Raw genomic sequence first — 21,759 nt, 5'->3', positions numbered from 1 at the left:
TCTTTCTGTAGAAAATGCAACTGGACATTTGGAGCGCTAAGAGAGTAGTAGTGGAAAAAGGAATATATTGAAATATAAACTACACAGAAGCATTCTGTGAAACTTCTTTCTGATCTGAGCATTCAGCTAACAGAGTTAAACCATACTTTTGATTGAGCAGTTTTGAAACACTCTGTCTGTAGAAAATGCAACTGGACATTCGTAGCGCTAAGTGGGTAATAGTGGAAAAAAGAATATGTTCAAATATAAACTACACAGAAGCATTGTATGAAACTTCTTTCTGTTCTGTGCATTCAACTAACAGAGTTGAACCTTACTTTTGATTGAGCCTTTCAGAAACACTCTTTCTGTAGAAACTGCAATTGGACATTCTGAGCGCTAAGAGGCCTCTATTGGGAAAAATAATATCTTCAAATAAAAACTACACAGAAGCATTGTGTGAAACTTATTTCTGATATGTTCATTAAGCTAACAGAGTTAAACCATACTTTTGATTGCGCAGTTCTGAACACTCTTTCTGTAGAAAATGCAAGTGGACATTCGGAGCGCTAAGAGGGTAATAGTGGAAAAAGGAATATATTCAAGTATAAACTACACAGTAGCATTGTGTGAAAATTCTTTCTGTTCTGTGCATTCAACTAACAGAGTTGAACCTTACTTTTGATTGAGCCGTTCTGAAACACTCTTTCTGTAGAAACTGCAATTGGACATGCTAAGCGCTAAGAGGCCTACATTGGGAAAAAGAATATCTTCGAATAAAAACTACACAGATGCATTCTGTGAAACTTATTTCTGATCTGTAAATTCAGTTAACAGAGATAAAACATATTTTTGATTGAGCAGTTATGAAACACTCTTTTTGTAGAAAATGCAAGTGGAGATTCGGAGCGCTAAGAGGGTAATAGTGGAAAAAGGAATGTCTTCAAATATAAACTACACAGAATCATTCGGTGAAACTTCTTTCTGATCTGTGCATTCAGCTAACAGAGTTAAACCATACTTTTGATTGAGCAGATCTGAACACTCTTTCTGTAGAAAATGCAACTGGACATTTGGAGCGCTAAGAGCGTAGTAGTGGAAAAAGGAATATATTCAAATATAAACTACACAGAAGCATTCTGTGAAACTTCTTTCTGATCTGAGCATTCAGCTAACAGAGTTAAACCATACTTTTGATTGAGCAGTTTTGAAACACTCTGTCTGTAGAAAATGCAACTGGACATTCGTAGCGCTAAGTGGGTAATAGTGGAAAAAAGAATATGTTCAAATATAAACTACACAGAAGCATTGTATGAAACTTCTTTCTGTTCTGTGCATTCAACTAACAGAGTTGAACCTTACTTTTGATTGAGCCGTTCTGAAACACTCTTTCTGTAGAAACTGCAATTGGACATTCTGAGCGCTAAGAGGCCTATATTGGGAAAAAGAATGTCTACAAATAAAAACTACACAGAAGAATTGTGTGAAACTTCTTTCCGTTCTGTTTGTTCAACTAAAAGAGTTGAACCTTAGTTTTGATTGAGCCGTTCTGAAACACTCTTTCTGTAGAAAATGCAAGTGGAGATTCGGAGCGCTAAGAGGGTAATAGTGGAAAAAGGAATGTCTCCAAATATAAACTACACAGAATCATTCTGTGAAACTTCTTTCTGATCTGTGCATTCAGCTAACAGTGTTAAACCATACTTTTGATTGAGCAGATCTGAACACTCTTTCTGTAGAAAATGCAACTGGACATTTGGAGCGCTAAGAGAGTAGTAGTGGAAAAAGGAATATATTCAAATATAAACTACACAGAAGCATTCTGTGAAACTTCTTTCTGATCTGAGCATTCAGCTAACAGAGTTAAACCATACTTTTGATTGAGCAGTTTTGAAACACTCTGTCTGTAGAAAATGCAACTGGACATTCGTAGCGCTAAGTGGGTAATAGTGGAAAAAAGAATATGTTCAAATATAAACTACACAGAAGCATTGTATGAAACTACTCTCTGTTCTGTGCATTCAACTAACAGAGTTGAACCTTACTTTTGATTGAGCCTTTCTGAAACACTCTTTCTGTAGAAACTGCAATTGGACATTCTCAGCGCTAAGAGGCCTCTATTGGGAAAAATAATATCTTCAAATAAAAACTACACAGAAGCATTGTGTGAAACTTATTTCTGATATGTTCATTAAGCTAACAGAGTTAAACCATACTTTTGATTGCGCAGTTCTGAACACTCTTTCTGTAGAAAATGCAAGTGGACATTCGGAGCGCTAAGAGGGTAATAGTGGAAAAAGGAATATATTCAAATATAAACTACACAGTAGCATTCTGTGAAAATTCTTTCTGTTCTGTGCGTTCAACTAACAGAGTTGAACCTTACTTTTGATTGAGCCGTTCTGAAACACTCCTTCTGTAGAAACTGCAATTGGACATGCTAAGCGCTAAGAGGCCTACATTGGGAAAAAGTATATCTTCAAATAAAAACTACACAGATGCATTCTGTGAAACTTATTTCTGATCTGTAAATTCAGTTAACAGAGATAAAACATATTTTTGATTGAGCAGTTATGAAACACTCTTTTTGTAGAAAATGCAAGTGGAGATTAGGAGCGCTAAGAGGGTAATAGTGGAAAAAGGAATGTCTTCAAATATAAACTACACAGAATCATTCGGTGAAACTTCTTTCTCATCTGTGCATTCAGCTAACAGAGTTAAACCATACTTTTGATTGAGCAGATCTGAACACTCTTTCTGTAGAAAATGCAACTGGACATTTGGAGCGCTAAGAGCGTAGTAGTGGAAAAAGAAATATATTAAAATATAAACTACACAGAAGCATTCTGTGAAACTTCTTTCTGATCTGAGCATTCAGCTAACAGAGTTAAACCATACTTTTGATTGAGCAGTTTTGAAACACTCTGTCTGTAGAAAATGCAACTGGACATTCCTAGCGCTAAGTGGGTAATAGTGGAAAAAAAATATGTTCAAATATAAACTACACAGAAGCATTGTATGAAACTTCTTTCTGTTCTGTGCATTCAACTAACAGAGTTGAACCTTACTTTTGATTGAGCCGTTCTGAAAATCTCTTTCTGTAGAAACTGCAATTGGACATTCTGAGCGCTAAGAGGCCTATATTGGGAAAAAGAATGTCTACAAATAAAAACTACACAGAAGAATTGTGTGAAACTTCTTTCTGTTCTGTTTGTTCAACTAAAAGCGTTGAACCTTAGTTTTGATTGAGCCGTTCTGAAACACTCTTTCTGTAGAAAATGCAAGTGGAGATTCGGAGCGCTAAGAGGGTAATAGTGGAAAAAGGAATGTCTCCAAATATAAACTACACAGAATCATTCTGTGAAACTTCTTTCTGATCTGTGCATTCAGCTAACAGAGTTAAACCATACTTTTGATTGAGCAGATCTGAACACTCTTTCTGTTGAAAATGCAACTGGACATTTGGAGCGCTAAGAGAGTAGTAGTGGAAAAAGGAATATATTCAAATATAAACTACACAGAAGCATTCTGTGAAACTTCTTTCGGATCTGAGCATTCAGCTAACAGAGTTAAACCATACTTTTGATTGAGCAGTTTTGAAACACTCTGTCTGTAGAAAATGCAACTGGACATTCGTAGCGCTAAGTGGGTAATAGTGGAAAAAAGAATATGTTCAAATATAAACTACACAGAAGCATTGTATGAAACTTCTTTCTGTTCTGTGCATTCAACTAACAGAGTTGAACCTTACTTTTGATTGAGCCGTTCTGAAACACTCTTTCTGTAGAAACTGCAATTGGACATTCTGAGCGCTAAGAGGCCTATATTGGGAAAAAGAATGTCTACAAATAAAAACTACACAGAAGAATTGTGTGAAACTTCTTTCTGTTCTGTTTGTTCAACTAAAAGAGTTGAACCTTAGTTTTGATTGGGCCGTTCTGAAACACTCTTTCTGTAGAAAATGCAAGTGGAGATTCGGAGCGCTAAGATGGTAATAGTGGAAAAAGGAATGTCTCCAAATATAAACTACACAGAATCATTCTGTGAAACTTCTTTCTGATCTGTGCATTCAGCTAACAGAGTTAAACCATACTTTTGATTGAGCAGATCTGAACACTCTTTCTGTAGAAAATGCCACTGGACATTTGGAGCGCTAAGAGAGTAGTAGTGGAAAAAGGAATATATTCAAATATAAACTACACAGAAGCATTCTGTGAAACTTCTTTCTGATCTGAGCATTCAGCTAACAGAGTTAAACCATACTTTTGATTGAGCAGTTTTGAAACTCTCTGTCTGTAGAAAATGCAACTGGACATTCGTAGCGTTAAGTGGGTAATAGTGGGAAAAAGAATATGTTCAAATATAAACTACACAGAAGCATTGTATGAAACTTCTCTCTGTTCTGTGCATTCAACTAACAGAGTTGAACCTTACTTTTGATTGAGCCTTTCTGAAACACTCTTTCTGTAGAATCTGCAATTGGACATTCTGAGCGCTAAGAGGCCTATATTGGGAAAAATAATATCTTCAAATAAAAACTACACAGAAGCATTGTGTGAAACTTATTTCTGATATGTTCATTAAGCTAACAGAGTTAAACCATACTTTTGATTGCGCAGTTCTGAACACTCTTTCTGTAGAAAATGCAAGTGGACAATCGGAGCGCTAAGAGGGTAATAGTGGAAAAAGGAATATATTCAAATATAAACTACACAGTAGCATTCTGTGAAAATTCTTTCTGTTCTGTGCATTCAACTAACAGAGTTGAACCTTACTTTTGATTGAGCCGTTCTGAAACACTCTTTCTGTAGAAACTGCAATTGGACATTCTGAGCGCTAAGAGGCCTATATTGGGAAAAAGAATGTCTACAAATAAAAACTACACAGAAGAATTGTGTGAAACTTCTTTCTGTTCTGTTTGTTCAACTAAAAGAGTTGAACCTTAGTTTTGATTGAGCCGTTCTGAAACACTCTTTCTGTAGAAAATGCAAGTGGAGATTCGGAGCGCTAAGAGGGTAATAGTGGAAAAAGGAATGTCTCCAAATATAAACTACACAGAATCATTCTGTGAAACTTCTTTCTGATCTGTGCATTCAGCTAACAGAGTTAAACCATACTTTTGATTGAGCAGATCTGAACACTCTTTCTGTAGAAAATGCAACTGGACATTTGTAGTGCTAAGAGCGTAGTAGTGGAAAAAGGAATATATTCAAATATAAACTACACAGAAGCATTCTGTGAAACTTCTTTCTGATCTGAGCATTCAGCTAACAGAGTTAAACCATACTTTTGATTCAGCAGTTTTGAAACACTCTGTCTGTAGAAAATGCCACTGGACATTGGTAGCGCTAAGTGGGTAATAGTGGAAAAAAGAATATGTTCAAATAGAAACTACACAGAAGCATTGTATGAAACTTCTTTCTGTTCTGTGCATTCAACTAACAGAGTTGAACCTTACTTTTGATTGAGCCGTTCTGAAACATTCTTTCTGTAGAAACTGCAATTGGACATTCTGAGCGCTAAGAGGCCTATATTGGGAAAAAGAATGTCTACAAATAAAAACTACACAGAAGAATTGTGTGAAACTTCTTTCTGTTCTGTTTGTTCAACTAAAAGCGTTGAACCTTAGTTTTGATTGAGCCGTTCTGAAACACTCTTTCTGTAGAAAATGCAAGTGGAGATTCGGAGCGCTAAGAGGGTAATAGTGGAAAAAGGAATGTCTCCAAATATAAACTACACAGAATCATTCTGTGAAATTTCTTTCTGATCTGTGCATTCAGCTAACAGAGTTAAACCATACTTTTGATTGAGCAGTTTTGAAACACTCTGTCTGTAGAAAATGCAAGTGGACATTCGTAGCGCTAAGTGGGTAATAGTGGAAAAAAGAATATGTTCAAATATAAACTACACAGAAGCATTGTATGAAACTTCTTTCTGTTCTGTGCATTCAACTAACAGAGTTGAACCTTACCCTTGATTGAGCCTTTCTGAAACACTCTTTCTGTAGAAACTGCAATTGGACATTCTGAGCGCTAAGAGGCCTATATTGGGAAAAATAATATCTTCAAATAAAAACTTCACAGAAGCATTGTGTGAAACTTATTTCTGATATGTTCATAAAGCTAACAGAGTTAAACCATACTTTTGATTGCGCAGTTCTGAACACTCTTTCTGTAGAAAATGCAAGTGGACATTCGGAGCGCTAAGAGGGTAATAGTGGAAAAAGGAATATATTCAAATATAAACTACACAGTAGCATTCTGTGAAAATTCTTTCTGTTCTGTGCATTCAACTAACAGAGTTGAACCTTACTTTTGATTGAGCCGTTCTGAAACACTCTTTCTGCAGAAACTGCAATTGGACATTCTGAGCGCTAAGAGGCCTATATTGGGAAAAAGAATGTCTACAAATAAAAACTACACAGAAGAATTGTGTGAAACTTCTTTCTGTTCTGTTTGTTCAACTAAAAGAGTTGAACCTTAGTTTTGATTGAGCCGTTCTGAAACACTCTTTCTGTAGAAAATGCAAGTGGAGATTCGGAGCGCTAAGACGGTAATAGTGGAAAAAGGAATGTCTCCAAATATAAACTACACAGAATCATTCTGTGAAACTTCTTTCTGATCTGTGCATTCAGCTAACAGAGTTAAACCATACTTTTGATTGAGCAGATCTGAACACTCTTTCTGTAGAAAATGCAACTGGACATTTGGAGCGCTAAGAGAGTAGTAGTGGAAAAAGGAATATATTCAAATATAAACTACACAGAAGCATTCTGTGAAACTTCTTTCTGATCTGAGCATTCAGCTAACAGAGTTAAACCATACTTTTGATTGAGCAGTTTTGAAACACTCTGTCTGTAGAAAATGCAACTGGACATTCGTAGCGCTAAGTGGGTAATAGTGGAAAAAAGAATATGTTCAAATATAAACTACACAGAAGCATTGTATGAAACTTCTTTCTGTTCTGTGCATTCAACTAACAGAGTTAGGACCTTACTTTTGATTGAGCCTTTCTGAAACACTCTTTCTGTAGAAACTGCAATTGGATATTCTGAGCGCTAAGAGGGCTATATTGGGAAAAATAATATCTTCAAATAAAAACTACACAGAAGCATTGTGTGAAACTTATTTCTGATATGTTCATTAAGCTAACAGAGTTAAACCATACTTTTGATTGCGCAGTTCTGAACACTCTTTCTGTAGAAAATGCAAGTGGACATTCGGAGCGCTAAGAGGGTAATAGTGGAAAAAGGAATATATTCAAATATAAACTACACAGTAGCATTCTGTGAAAATTCTTTCTGTTCTGTGCGTTCAACTAACAGAGTTGAACCTTACTTTTGATTGAGCCGTTCTGAAACACTCCTTCTGTAGAAACTGCAATTGGACATGCTAAGCGCTAAGAGGCCTACATTGGGAAAAAGTATATCTTCAAATAAAAACTACACAGATGCATTCTGTGAAACTTATTTCTGATCTGTAAATTCAGTTAACAGAGATAAAACATATTTTTGATTGAGCAGTTATGAAACACTCTTTTTGTAGAAAATGCAAGTGGAGATTAGGAGCGCTAAGAGGGTAATAGTGGAAAAAGGAATGTCTTCAAATATAAACTACACAGAATCATTCGGTGAAACTTCTTTCTCATCTGTGCATTCAGCTAACAGAGTTAAACCATACTTTTGATTGAGCAGATCTGAACACTCTTTCTGTAGAAAATGCAACTGGACATTTGGAGCGCTAAGAGCGTAGTAGTGGAAAAAGAAATATATTAAAATATAAACTACACAGAAGCATTCTGTGAAACTTCTTTCTGATCTGAGCATTCAGCTAACAGAGTTAAACCATACTTTTGATTGAGCAGTTTTGAAACACTCTGTCTGTAGAAAATGCAACTGGACATTCCTAGCGCTAAGTGGGTAATAGTGGAAAAAAGAATATGTTCAAATATAAACTACACAGAAGCATTGTATGAAACTTCTTTCTGTTCTGTGCATTCAACTAACAGAGTTGAACCTTACTTTTGATTGAGCCGTTCTGAAAAACTCTTTCTGTAGAAACTGCAATTGGACATTCTGAGCGCTAAGAGGCCTATATTGGGAAAAAGAATGTCTACAAATAAAAACTACACAGAAGAATTGTGTGAAACTTCTTTCTGTTCTGTTTGTTCAACTAAAAGCGTTGAACCTTAGTTTTGATTGAGCCGTTCTGAAACACTCTTTCTGTAGAAAATGCAAGTGGAGATTCGGAGCGCTAAGAGGGTAATAGTGGAAAAAGGAATGTCTCCAAATATAAACTACACAGAATCATTCTGTGAAACTTCTTTCTGATCTGTGCATTCAGCTAACAGAGTTAAACCATACTTTTGATTGAGCAGATCTGAACACTCTTTCTGTAGAAAATGCAACTGGACATTTGGAGCGCTTAGAGATTAGTAGTGGAAAAAGGAATATATTCAAATATAAACTACACAGAAGCATTCTGTGAAACTTTTTTCTGATCTGAGCATTCAGCTAACAGAGTTAAACCATACTTTTGATTGAGCAGTTTTGAAACACTCTGTCTGTAGAAAAGGCAACTGGACATTCGTAGCGCTAAGTGGGTAATAGTGGAAAAAAGAATATGTTCAAATATAAACTACACAGAAGCATTGTATGAAAATTCTTTCTGTTCTGTGCATTCAACTAACAGAGTTAGGACCTTACTTTTGATTGAGCCTTTCTGAAACACTCTTTCTGTAGAAACTGCAATTGGACATTCTGAGCGCTAAGAGGCCTATATTGGGAAAAATAATATCTTCAAATAAAAACTTCACAGAAGCATTGTGTGAAACTTATTTCTGATATGTTCATTAAGCTAACAGAGTTAAACCATACTTTTGATTGCGCAGTTCTGAACACTCTTTCTGTAGAAAATGCAAGTGGACATTCGGAGCGCTAAGAGGGTAATAGTGGAAAAAGGAATATATTCAAATATAAACTACACAGTAGCATTCTGTGAAAATTCTTTCTGTTCTGTGCGTTCAACTAACAGAGTTGAACCTTACTTTTGATTGAGCCGTTCTGAAACACTCTTTCTGTAGAAACTGCAATTGGACATGCTAAGCGCTAAGAGGCCTACATTGGGAAAAAGAATATCTTCAAATAAAAACTACACAGATGCATTCTGTGAAACTTATTTCTGATCTGTAAATTCAGTTAACAGAGATAAAACATATTTTTGATTGAGCAGTTATGAAACACTCTTTTTGTAGAAAATGCAAGTGGAGATTCGGAGCGCTAAGAGGGTAATAGTGGAAAAAGGAATGTCTTCAAATATAAACTACACAGAATCATTCGGTGAAACTTCTTTCTGATCTGTGCATTCAGCTAACAGAGTTAAACCATACTTTTGATTGAGCAGTTTTGAAACACTCTGTCTGTAGGAAATGTTACTAGACATTCGTAGCGCTAAGTGGGTAATAGTGGAAAAAAGAATATGTTCAAATATAAACTACACAGAAGCATTGTATGAAACTTATTTCTGTTCTGTGCATTCAACTAACAGAGTTAGGACCTTACTTTTGATTGAGCCTTTCTGAAACACTCTTTCTGTAGAAACTGCAATTGGACATTCTGAGCGCTAAGAGGCCTATATTGGGAAAAATAATATCTTCAAATAAAAACTTCACAGAAGCATTGTGTGAAACTTATTTCTGATATGTTCATTAAGCTAACAGAGTTAAACCATACTTTTGATTGCGCAGTTCTGAACACTCTTTCTGTAGAAAATGCAAGTGGACATTCGGAGCGCTAAGAGGGTAATAGTGGAAAAAGGAATATATTCAAATATAAACTACACAGTAGCATTCTGTGAAAATTCTTTCTGTTCTGTGCGTTCAACTAACAGAGTTGAACCTTACTTTTGATTGAGCCGTTCTGAAACACTCTTTCTGTAGAAACTGCAATTGGACATGCTAAGCGCTAAGAGGCCTACATTGGGAAAAAAATATCTTCATATAAAAACTACACAGATGCATTCTGTGAAACTTATTTCTGATCTGTAAATTCAGTTAACAGAGATAAAACATATTTTTGATTGAGCAGTTATGAAACACTCTTTTTGTAGAAAATGCAAGTGGAGATTCGGAGCGCTAAGAGGGTAATAGTGGAAAAAGGAATGTCTTCAAATATAAACTACACAGAATCATTCGGTGAAACTTCTTTCTGATCTGTGCATTCAGCTAACAGAGTTAAACCATACTTTTGATTGAGCAGATCTGAACACTCTTTCTGTAGAAAATGCAACTGGACATTTGGAGCGCTTAGAGAGTAGTAGTGGAAAAAGGAATATATTCAAATATAAACTACACAGAAGCATTCTGTGAAACTTTTTTCTGATCTGAGCATTCAGCTAACAGAGTTAAACCATACTTTTGATTGAGCAGTTTTGAAACACTCTGTCTGTAGAAAAGGCAACTGGACATTCGTAGCGCTAAGTGGGTAATAGAGGAAAAAAGAATATGTTCAAATATAAACTACACAGAAGCATTGTATGAAAATTCTTTCTGTTCTGTGCATTCAACTAACAGAGTTAGGACCTTACTTTTGATTGAGCCTTTCTGAAACACTCTTTCTGTAGAAACTGCAATTGGACATTCTGAGCGCTAAGAGGCCTATATTGGGAAAAATAATATCTTCAAATAAAAACTTCACAGAAGCATTGTGTGAAACTTATTTCTGATATGTTCATTAAGCTAACAGAGTTAAACCATACTTTTGATTGCGCAGTTCTGAACACTCTTTCTGTAGAAAATGCAAGTGGACATTCGGAGCGCTAAGAGGGTAATAGTGGAAAAAGGAATATATTCAAATATAAACTACACAGTAGCATTCTGTGAAAATTCTTTCTGTTCTGTGCGTTCAACTAACAGAGTTGAACCTTACTTTTGATTGAGCCGTTCTGAAACACTCTTTCTGTAGAAACTGCAATTGGACATGCTAAGCGCTAAGAGGCCTACATTGGGAAAAAAATATCTTCATATAAAAACTACACAGATGCATTCTGTGAAACTTATTTCTGATCTGTAAATTCAGTTAACAGAGATAAAACATATTTTTGATTGAGCAGTTATGAAACACTCTTTTGTAGAAAATGCAAGTGGAGATTCGGAGCGCTAAGAGGGTAATAGTGGAAAAAGGAATGTCTTCAAATATAAACTACACAGAATCATTCGGTGAAACTTCTTTCTGATCTGTGCATTCAGCTAACAGAGTTAAACCATACTTTTGATTGAGCAGATCTGAACACTCTTTCTGTAGAAAATGCAACTGGACATTTGGAGCGCTTAGAGAGTAGTAGTGGAAAAAGGAATATATTCAAATATAAACTACACAGAAGCATTCTGTGAAACTTTTTTCTGATCTGAGCATTCAGCTAACAGAGTTAAACCATACTTTTGATTGAGCAGTTTTGAAACACTCTGTCTGTAGAAAAGGCAACTGGACATTCGTAGCGCTAAGTGGGTAATAGAGGAAAAAAGAATATGTTCAAATATAAACTACACAGAAGCATTGTATGAAAATTCTTTCTGTTCTGTGCATTCAACTAACAGAGTTAGGACCTTACTTTTGATTGAGCCTTTCTGAAACACTCTTTCTGTAGAAACTGCAATTGGACATTCTGAGCGCTAAGAGGCCTATATTGGGAAAAATAATATCTTCAAATAAAAACTTCACAGAAGCATTGTGTGAAACTTATTTCTGATATGTTCATTAAGCTAACAGAGTTAAACCATACTTTTGATTGCGCAGTTCTGAACACTCTTTCTGTAGAAAATGCAAGTGGACATTCGGAGCGCTAAGAGGGTAATAGTGGAAAAAGGAATATATTCAAATATAAACTACACAGTAGCATTCTGTGAAAATTCTTTCTGTTCTGTGCGTTCAACTAACAGAGTTGAACCTTACTTTTGATTGAGCCGTTCTGAAACACTCTTTCTGTAGAAACTGCAATTGGACATGCTAAGCGCTAAGAGGCCTACATTGGGAAAAAGAATATCTTCAAATAAAAACTACACAGATGCATTCTGTGAAACTTATTTCTGATCTGTAAATTCAGTTAACAGAGATAAAACATATTTTTGATTGAGCAGTTATGAAACACTCTTTTTGTAGAAAATGCAAGTGGAGATTCGGAGCGCTAAGAGGGTAATAGTGGAAAAAGGAATGTCTTCAAATATAAACTACACAGAATCATTCGGTGAAACTTCTTTCTGATCTGTGCATTCAGCTAACAGAGTTAAACCATACTTTTGATTGAGCAGTTTTGAAACACTCTGTCTGTAGGAAATGTTACTAGACATTCGTAGCGCTAAGTGGGTAATAGTGGAAAAAAGAATTTGTTCAAATATAAACTACACAGAAGCATTGTATGAAACTTATTTCTGTTCTGTGCATTCAACTAACAGAGTTAGGACCTTACTTTTGATTGAGCCTTTCTGAAACACTCTTTCTGTAGAAACTGCAATTGGACATTCTGAGCGCTAAGAGGGCTATATTGGGAAAAATAATATCTTCAAATAAAAACTTCACAGAAGCATTGTGTGAAACTTATTTCTGATATGTTCATTAAGCTAACAGAGTTAAACCATACTTTTGATTGCGCAGTTCTGAACACTCTTTCTGTAGAAAATGCAAGTGGACATTCGGAGCGCTAAGAGGGTAATAGTGGAAAAAGGAATATATTCAAATATAAACTACACAGTAGCATTCTGTGAAAATTCTTTCTGTTCTGTGCGTTCAACTAACAGAGTTGAACCTTACTTTTGATTGAGCCGTTCTGAAACACTCTTTCTGTAGAAACTGCAATTGGACATGCTAAGCGCTAAGAGGCCTACATTGGGAAAAAGAATATCTTCATATAAAAACTACACAGATGCATTCTGTGAAACTTATTTCTGATCTGTAAATTCAGTTAACAGAGATAAAACATAATTTTGATTGAGCAGTTATGAAACACTCTTTTTGTAGAAAATGCAAGTGGAGATTCGGAGCGCTAAGAGGGTAATAGTGGAAAAAGGAATGTCTTCAAATATAAACTACACAGAATCATTCGGTGAAACTTCTTTCTGATCTGTGCATTCAGCTAACAGAGTTAAACCATACTTTTGATTGAGCAGATCTGAACACTCTTTCTGTAGAAAATGCAACTGGACATTTGGAGCGCTAAGAGCGTAGTAGTGGAGAAAGTTATATATTCAAATATAAACTACACAGAAGCATTCTGTGAAACTTCTTTCTGATCTGATCATTCAGCTAACAGAGTTAAACCATACTTTTGATTGAGCAGTTTTGAAACACTCTGTCTGTAGAAAATGCAACTGGACATTCGTAGCGCTAAGTGGGTAATAGTGGAAAAAAGAATATATTCAAATATAAACTACACAGAAGCATTGTATGAAACTTCTTTCTGTTCTGTGCATTCAACTAACAGAGTTGAACCTTACTTTTGATTGAGAAGTTCTGAAACACTCTTTCTGTAGAAACGGCAATTGGACATTCTGAGCGCTAAGAGGCCTATATTGGGAAAAAGAATGTCTACAAATAAAAACTACACAGAAGAATTGTGTGAAACTTCTTTCTGTTCTGTTTGTTCAACTAATAGCGTTGAACCTTAGTTTTGATTGAGCCGTTCTGAAACACTCTTTCTGTAGAAAATGCAAGTGGAGATTCGGAGCGCTAAGAGGGTAATAGTGGAAAAAGGAATGTCTCCAAATATAAACTACACAGAATCATTCTGTGAAACTTCTTTCTGATCTGTGCATTCAGCTAACAGAGTTAAACCATACTTTTGATTGAGCAGATCTGAACACTCTTTCTGTAGAAAATGCAACTGGACATTTGGAGCGCTCAGAGATTAGTAGTGGAAAAAGGAATATATTCAAATATAAACTACACAGAAGCATTCTGTGAAACTTTTTTCTGATCTGAGCATTCAGCTAACAGAGTTAAACCATACTTTTGATTGAGCAGTTTTGAAACACTCTGTCTGTAGAAAAGGCAACTGGACATTCGTAGCGCTAAGTGGGTAATAGTGGAAAAAAGAATATGTTCAAATATAAACTACACAGAAGCATTGTATGAAAATTCTTTCTGTTCTGTGCATTCAACTAACAGAGTTAGGACCTTACTTTTGATTGAGCCTTTCTGAAACACTCTTTCTGTAGAAACTGCAATTGGACATTCTGAGCGCTAAGAGGCCTATATTGGGAAAAATAATATCTTCAAATAAAAACTTCACAGAAGCATTGTGTGAAACTTATTTCTGATATGTTCATTAAGCTAACAGAGTTAAACCATACTTTTGATTGCGCAGTTCTGAACACTCTTTCTGTAGAAAATGCAAGTGGACATTCGGAGCGCTAAGAGGGTAATAGTGGAAAAAGGAATATATTCAAATATAAACTACACAGTAGCATTCTGTGAAAATTCTTTCTGTTCTGTGCGTTCAACTAACAGAGTTGAACCTTACTTTTGATTGAGCCGTTCTGAAACACTCTTTCTGTAGAAACTGCAATTGGACATGCTAAGCGCTAAGAGGCCTACATTGGGAAAAAGAATATCTTCAAATAAAAACTACACAGATGCATTCTGTGAAACTTATTTCTGATCTGTAAATTCAGTTAACAGAGATAAAACATATTTTTGATTGAGCAGTTATGAAACACTCTTTTTGTAGAAAATGCAAGTGGAGATTCGGAGCGCTAAGAGGGTAATAGTGGAAAAAGGAATGTCTTCAAATATAAACTACACAGAATCATTCGGTGAAACTTCTTTCTGATCTGTGCATTCAGCTAACAGAGTTAAACCATACTTTTGATTGAGCAGTTTTGAAACACTCTGTCTGTAGGAAATGTTACTAGACATTCGTAGCGCTAAGTGGGTAATAGTGGAAAAAAGAATATGTTCAAATATAAACTACACAGAAGCATTGTATGAAACTTATTTCTGTTCTGTGCATTCAACTAACAGAGTTAGGACCTTACTTTTGATTGAGCCTTTCTGAAACACTCTTTCTGTAGAAACTGCAATTGGACATTCTGAGCGCTAAGAGGGCTATATTGGGAAAAATAATATCTTCAAATAAAAACTTCACAGAAGCATTGTGTGAAACTTATTTCTGATATGTTCATTAAGCTAACAGAGTTAAACCATACTTTTGATTGCGCAGTTCTGAACACTCTTTCTGTAGAAAATGCAAGTGGACATTCGGAGCGCTAAGAGGGTAATAGTGGAAAAAGGAATATATTCAAATATAAACTACACAGTAGCATTCTGTGAAAATTCTTTCTGTTCTGTGCGTTCAACTAACAGAGTTGAACCTTACTTTTGATTGAGCCGTTCTGAAACACTCTTTCTGTAGAAACTGCAATTGGACATGCTAAGCGCTAAGAGGCCTACATTGGGAAAAAGAATATCTTCATATAAAAACTACACAGATGCATTCTGTGAAACTTATTTCTGATCTGTAAATTCAGTTAACAGAGATAAAACATATTTTTGATTGAGCAGTTATGAAACACTCTTTTTGTAGAAAATGCAAGTGGAGATTCGGAGCGCTAAGAGGGTAATAGTGGAAAAAGGAATGTCTTCAAATATAAACTACACAGAATCATTCGGTGAAACTTCTTTCTGATCTGTGCATTCAGCTAACAGAGTTAAACCATACTTTTGATTGAGCAGATCTGAACACTCTTTCTGTAGAAAATGCAACTGGACATTTGGAGCGCTTAGAGAGTAGTAGTGGAAAAAGGAATATATTCAAATATAAACTACACAGAAGCATTCTGTGAAACTTTTTTCTGATCTGAGCATTCAGCTAACAGAGTTAAACCATACTTTTGATTGAGCAGTTTTGAAACACTCTGTCTGTAGAAAAGGCAACTGGACATTCGTAGCGCTAAGTGGGTAATAGAGGAAAAAAGAATATGTTCAAATATAAACTACACAGAAGCATTGTATGAAAATTCTTTCTGTTCTGTGCATTCAACTAACAGAGTTAGGACCTTACTTTTGATTGAGCCTTTCTGAAACACTCTTTCTGTAGAAACTGCAATTGGACATTCTGAGCGCTAAGAGGCCTATATTGGGAAAAATAATATCTTCAAATAAAAACTTCACAGAAGCATTGTGTGAAACTTATTTCTGAAATGTTCATTAAGCTAACAGAGTTAAACCATACTTTTGATTGCGCAGTTCTGAACACTCTTTCTGTAGAAAATGCAAGTGGACATTCGGAGCGCTAAGAGGGTAATAGTGGAAAAAGGAATATATTCAAATATAAACTACACAGTAGCATTCTGTGAAAATTCTTTCTGTTCTGTGCGTTCAACTAACAGAGTTGAACCTTACTTTTGATTGAGCCGTTCTGAAACACTCTTTCTGTAGAAACTGCAATTGGACATGCTAAGCGCTAAGAGGCCTACATTGGGAAAAAGAATATCTTCAAATAAAAACTACACAGATGCATTCTGTGAAACTTATTTCTGATCTGTAAATTCAGTTAACAGAGATAAAACATATTTTTGATTGAGCAGTTATGAAACACTCTTTTTGTAGAAAATGCAAGTGGAGATTCGGAGCGCTAAGAGGGTAATAGTGGAAAAAGGAATGTCTTCAAATATAAACTACACAGAATCATTCGGTGAAACTTCTTTCTGATCTGTGCATTCAGCTAACAGAGTTAAACCATACTTTTGATTGAGCAGTTTTGAAACACTCTGTCTGTAGGAAATGTTACTAGACATTCGTAGCGCTAAGTGGGTAATAGTGGAAAAAAGAATATGTTCAAATATAAACTACACAGAAGCATTGTATGAAACTTATTTCTGTTCTGTGCATTCAACTAACAGAGTTAGGACCTTACTTTTGATTGAGCCTTTCTGAAACACTCTTTCTGTAGAAACTGCAATTGGACATTCTGAGCGCTAAGAGGGCTATATTGGGAAAAATAATATCTTCAAATAAAAACTTCACAGAAGCATTGTGTGAAACTTATTTCTGATATGTTCATTAAGCTAACAGAGTTAAACCATACTTTTGATTGCGCAGTTCTGAACACTCTTTCTGTAGAAAATGCAAGTGGACATTCGGAGCGCTACGAGGGTAATAGTGGAAAAAGGAATATATTCAAATATAAACTACACAGTAGCATTCTGTGAAAATTCTTTCTGTTCTGTGCGTTCAACTAACAGAGTTGAACCTTACTTTTGATTGAGCCGTTCTGAAACACTCTTTCTGTAGAAACTGCAATTGGAAATGCTAAGCGCTAAGAGGCCTACATTGGGAAAAAGAATATCTTCATATAAAAACTACACAGATGCATTCTGTGAAACTTATTTCTGATCTGTAAATTCAGTTAACAGAGATAAAACATATTTTTGATTGAGCAGTTATGAAACACTCTTTTTGTAGAAAATGCAAGTGGAGATTAGGAGCGCTAAGAGGGTAATAGTGGAAAAAGGAATGTCTTCAAATATAAACTACACAGAATCATTCGGTGAAACTTCTTTCTGATCTGTGCATTCAGCTAACAGAGTTAAACCATACTTTTGATTGAGCAGATCTGAACACTCTTTCTGTAGAAAATGCAACTGGACATTTGGAGCGCTTAGAGAGTAGTAGTGGAAAAAGGAATATATTCAAATATAAACTACACAGAAGCATTCTGTGAAACTTTTTTCTGATCTGAGCATTCAGCTAACAGAGTTAAACCATACTTTTGATTGAGCAGTTTTGAAACACTCTGTCTGTAGAAAAGGCAACTGGACATTCGTAGCGCTAAGTGGGTAATAGAGGAAAAAAGAATATGTTCAAATATAAACTACACAGAAGCATTGTATGAAAATTCTTTCTGTTCTGTGCATTCAACTAACAGAGTTAGGACCTTACTTTTGATTGAGCCTTTCTGAAACACTCTTTCTGTAGAAACTGCAATTGGACATTCTGAGCGCTAAGAGGCCTATATTGGGAAAAATAATATCTTCAAATAAAAACTTCACAGAAGCATTGTGTGAAACTTATTTCTGATATGTTCATTAAGCTAACAGAGTTAAACCATACTTTTGATTGCGCAGTTCTGAACACTCTTTCTGTAGAAAATGCAAGTGGACATTCGGAGCGCTAAGAGGGTAATAGTGGAAAAAGGAATATATTCAAATATAAACTACACAGTAGCATTCTGTGAAAATTCTTTCTGTTCTGTGCGTTCAACTAACAGAGTTGAACCTTACTTTTGATTGAGCCGTTCTGAAACACTCTTTCTGTAGAAACTGCAATTGGACATGCTAAGCGCTAAGAGGCCTACATTGGGAAAAAGAATATCTTCAAATAAAAACTACACAGATGCATTCTGTGAAACTTATTTCTGATCTGTAAATTCAGTTAACAGAGATAAAACATATTTTTGATTGAGCAGTTATGAAACACTCTTTTTGTAGAAAATGCAAGTGGAGATTCGGAGCGCTAAGAGGGTAATAGTGGAAAAAGGAATGTCTTCAAATATAAACTACACAGAATCATTCGGTGAAACTTCTTTCTGATCTGTGCATTCAGCTAACAGAGTTAAACCATACTTTTGATTGAGCAGTTTTGAAACACTCTGTCTGTAGGAAATGTTACTAGACATTCGTAGCGCTAAGTGGGTAATAGTGGAAAAAAGAATATGTTCAAATATAAACTACACAGAAGCATTGTATGAAACTTATTTCTGTTCTGTGCATTCAACTAACAGAGTTAGGACCTTACTTTTGATTGAGCCTTTCTGAAACACTCTTTCTGTAGAAACTGCAATTGGACATTCTGAGCGCTAAGAGGGCTATATTGGGAAAAATAATATCTTCAAATAAAAACTTCACAGAAGCATTGTGTGAAACTTATTTCTGATATGTTCATTAAGCTAACAGAGTTAAACCATACTTTTGATTGCGCAGTTCTGAACACTCTTTCTGTAGAAAATGCAAGTGGACATTCGGAGCGCTAAGAGGGTAATAGTGGAAAAAGGAATATATTCAAATATAAACTACACAGTAGCATTCTGTGAAAATTCTTTCTGTTCTGTGCGTTCAACTAACAGAGTTGAACCTTACTTTTGATTGAGCCGTTCTGAAACACTCTTTCTGTAGAAACTGCAATTGGACATGCTAAGCGCTAAGAGGCCTACATTGGGAAAAAGAATATCTTCATATAAAAACTACACAGATGCATTCTGTGAAACTTATTTCTGATCTGTAAATTCAGTTAACAGAGATAAAACATATTTTTGATTGAGCAGTTATGAAACACTCTTTTTGTAGAAAATGCAAGTGGAGATTCGGAGCGCTAAGAGGGTAATAGTGGAAAAAGGAATGTCTTCAAATATAAACTACACAGAATCATTCGGTGAAACTTCTTTCTGATCTGTGCATTCAGCTAACAGAGTTAAACCATACTTTTGATTGAGCAGATCTGAACACTCTTTCTGTAGAAAATGCAACTGGACATTTGGAGCGCTAAGAGCGTAGTAGTGGATAAAGTTATATATTCAAATATAAACTACACAGAAGCATTCTGTGAAACTTCTTTCTGATCTGAGCATTCAGCTAACAGAGTTAAACCATACTTTTGATTGAGCAGTTTTGAAACACTCTGTCTGTAGAAAATGCAACTGGACATTCGTAGCGCTAAGTGGGTAATAGTGGAAAAAAGAATATGTTCAAATATAAACTACACAGAAGCATTGTATGAAACTTCTTTCTGTTCTGTGCATTCAACTAACAGAGTTGAACCTTACTTTTGATTGAGAAGTTCTGAAACACTCTTTCTGTAGAAACGGCAATTGGACATTCTGAGCGCTAAGAGGCCTATATTGGGAAAAAGAATGTCTACAAATAAAAACTACACAGAAGAATTGTGTGAAACTTCTTTCTGTTCTGTTTGTTCAACTAATAGCGTTGAACCTTAGTTTTGATTGAGCCGTTCTGAAACACTCTTTCTGTAGAAAATGCAAGTGGAGATTCGGAGCGCTAAGAGGGTAATAGTGGAAAAAGGAATGTCTCCAAATATAAACTACACACAATCATTCTGTGAAACTTCTTTCTGATCTGTGCATTCAGCTAACAGAGTTAAACCATACTTTTGATTGAGCAGATCTGAACACTCTTTCTGTAGAAAATGCAACTGGACATTTGGAGCGCTTAGAGATTAGTAGTGGAAAAAGGAATATATTCAAATATAAACTACACAGAAGCATTCTGTGAAACTTTTTTCTGATCTGAGCATTCAGCTAACAGAGTTAAACCATACTTTTGATTGAGCAGTTTTGAAACACTCTGTCTGTAGAAAAGGCAACTGGACATTCGTAGCGCTAAGTGGGTAATAGTGGAAAAAAGAATATGTTCAAATATAAACTACACAGAAGCATTGTATGAAAATTCTTTCTGTTCTGTGCATTCAACTAACAGAGTTAGGACCTTACTTTTGATTGAGCCTTTCTGAAACACTCTTTCTGTAGAAACTGCAATTGGACATTCTGAGCGCTAAGAGGCCTATATTGGGAAAAATAATATCTTCAAATAAAAACTTCACAGAAGCATTGTGTGAAACTTATTTCTGATATGTTCATTAAGCTAACAGAGTTAAACCATACTTTTGATTGCGCAGTTCTGAACACTCTTTCTGTAGAAAATGCAAGTGGACATTCGGAGCGCTAAGAGGGTAATAGTGGAAAAAGGAATATATTCAAATATAAACTACACAGTAGCATTCTGTGAAAATTCTTTCTGTTCTGTGCGTTCAACTAACAGAGTTGAACCTTACTTTTGATTGAGCCGTTCTGAAACACTCTTTCTGTAGAAACTGCAATTGGACATGCTAAGCGCTAAGAGGCCTACATTGGGAAAAAGAATATCTTCAAATAAAAACTACACAGATGCATTCTGTGAAACTTATTTCTGATCTGTAAATTCAGTTAACAGAGATAAAACATATTTTTGATTGAGCAGTTATGAAACACTCTTTTTGTAGAAAATGCAAGTGGAGATTCGGAGCGCTAAGAGGGTAATAGTGGAAAAAGGAATGTCTTCAAATATAAACTACACAGAATCATTCGGTGAAACTTCTTTCTGATCTGTGCATTCAGCTAACAGAGTTAAACCATACTTTTGATTGAGCAGATCTGAACACTCTTTCTGTAGAAAATGCAACTGGACATTTGGAGCGCTTAGAGAGTAGTAGTGGAAAAAGGAATATATTCAAATATAAACTACACAGAAGCATTCTGTGAAACTTTTTTCTGATCTGAGCATTCAGCTAACAGAGTTAAACCATACTTTTGATTGAGCAGTTTTGAAACACTCTGTCTGTAGAAAAGGCAACTGGACATTCGTAGCGCTAAGTGGGTAATAGAGGAAAAAAGAATATGTTCAAATATAAACTACACAGAAGCATTGTATGAAAATTCTTTCTGTTCTGTGCATTCAACTAACAGAGTTAGGACCTTACTTTTGATTGAGCCTTTCTGAAACACTCTTTCTGTAGAAACTGCAATTGGACATTCTGAGCGCTAAGAGGCCTATATTGGGAAAAATAATATCTTCAAATAAAAACTTCACAGAAGCATTGTGTGAAACTTATTTCTGAAATGTTCATTAAGCTAACAGAGTTAAACCATACTTTTGATTGCGCAGTTCTGAACACTCTTTCTGTAGAAAATGCAAGTGGACATTCGGAGCGCTAAGAAGGTAATAGTGGAAAAAGGAATATAT

This window comes from Symphalangus syndactylus, chromosome 15 (assembly GCF_028878055.3).
Source record: "Symphalangus syndactylus isolate Jambi chromosome 15, NHGRI_mSymSyn1-v2.1_pri, whole genome shotgun sequence".
NCBI lineage: Eukaryota > Metazoa > Chordata > Mammalia > Primates > Hylobatidae > Symphalangus > Symphalangus syndactylus.
This window is presented reverse-complemented; position numbering follows the sequence as displayed.